The following is a 2,219-nucleotide window of genomic DNA, read 5'->3' on the forward strand; positions in this document are numbered from 1 at the left end:
ACAGCGAACAACAATTTTTGTTGATTTTCAGTGTAACCAAGGACGTTTTCTTCACTTTTTTGCACGAGATTCAAGTTTTTGTAAATAATAAGGCTAAACGTGAATTTGAAGGGTTTTAGTAATAATTTAACATTTGACTTTCTTTATTGAGTTAGACTTAGTTAAGATTAGTTACTGTTAGTTAAGAAAAAACAGGCCCTTAGCCTATTCAGGCTTAATACTACTATTATAAAAAAATAAATGCTATAGAAACTTTTAACACAAATTGTTCTTAAATATTGTCAATAGGAACAAACGATTATTAAGTAATTTTTTATTAAAATGGATACTTTGGAAATTGTTGAAATAACAAATACAAATTACGAAATTCGCAAAAACGATTAAAAGATATCACGAATCCCCTGGAAAAATATACAGAAAGAGAAATAGTCCAGCGTTACAGATTTAATAAAAATAGCATTTTACAGCTTTATAACATTATTGAAAAAGATTTAAGTTTAAAAATTAGAAGCCATGGTGTTTCAGCATTGTTGCAACTTTTGGTAATTCTTAGGTTTTATGCAACAGGGAATTTGCAATGCAGTGATGGAGACTTAGTTGGGGTACATAGATGCACGGTGTGCCTTATCGTACATCGGATTTCTAAGGGATTTTCAATTCCACTTCGAACACGTCTGGACAATTCAATAATTATAATAGTTGCGATTATGTGTCTTCATAATTTTGCACTAAAAACAAGGCAAGAAGAAACTGGCACCTTATGACGCTAAAATCCCAGTTATTGAAACACATGGAGGAGCTAGTCATTCATTGGCTGGGTGAGCTGTGCGAGACCAAATAATAAATAACTATTTTCAATAATATTTAAATTTAAGAAGAAAGTTTTATGCTAATATAGTTAGACTGCATAAAAATTTTTGTTTATGTGTTTTATAAAATCTTTTTGTAGCTAGGAATAAAATAAATAAAAAAAATTAGAACTCTTAACTACGATCAAAGCGAAGGAGAACTGTTGAAATTGGTAAAATCTTATCCAGTTATAACTTCAAAATTAACAAATTCTTCTACCACAACTGCAAAAAAAGCTTGGGTTGATTTAACAAAAAAACTTAATTTAATCGGTATATGATGCAATAGAACACCAGAAAATTTACAAAATTTATACAAAAATATTTAAAAAAAAGCCAAATCAGCTAATATAGAACAAAAAAGAGAAATTAGAAGAACAGGAGGTGGCCCACCACCTAATCCCATTAGCCCTTTTACACAGAAAGTCATTTGTGAGTAACAATTATATTTTTATGATAAACCAAATAACACACAACGATAAATTTACTGCAAACCTGCAAAACTTTGTTTTAAATAATAGCTTTAATTCCCAATGAAATCAATTCACTGCATAACAGTTTAGATGATGATGATGCCTTGCTGATTCTTTATCTTACTGGTAGCACCCCAGTCATGATCAAATTGTTACTGAATGTTCTTCAAATGGAGAAATTTTTATAGAATGTAAAGAATTACCAGGTTAAATTTTATGTTGTGAATATTATTACCAAAAAGAGTTCTAGTTTAAAAAAGGAGTTACAAATATGTAATTTTATGTTGTAAAAAAAAAAAAAATTATGTTGTAAAAAAAGTAATACCAGTCTATTCATAGATGTTGTAGTACAAGATTCACTTAAGGAAAAACAAAAAAATAGTGTCAATCAAGTACTAAGTAAGTCAATGCAAAAAAATAAATATTGTTGTCACCTTTAAGTTTAGTAATTTTTGTAATGAAGTTATTTAAATAATTTAAAAAAAAGGTCTTTAAAAAGAAAAAGCAATTCTGGTGACGTAAGGGAGGCAAAAATCTTACTACTTAGGCAGGAAATAGAAAATAAAAAAGAAATTCATATACTAACCAAAAAGTTACTAATAAAGAACCAAGAAATAAATATAAAAGAACACGATTTAAAAATGAAAGAACTTGAAATCAAAATAGAGCAAACAAAAAATTTAAAAAATTACAGAGCAGTAAAGCATGTTTAAACAACTTTTATGAAATTTAATAGTTTGCATATTTATTTATTGTATTATTTATGTTTTTAAATTTTGTTACTCAAAAAAATAGTTATCAATAAAATTTAAATAAAAGGGTTTTACCACTTTGCATGAATATAATACCAAAGCTTTTCTAGATTGAAAATATAATATCCTGTCCAAAATAGGTATTT

Source organism: Corella eumyota, chromosome 6, assembly GCF_963082875.1.
Source record: "Corella eumyota chromosome 6, kaCorEumy4.1, whole genome shotgun sequence".
Lineage (NCBI taxonomy): Eukaryota > Metazoa > Chordata > Ascidiacea > Phlebobranchia > Corellidae > Corella > Corella eumyota.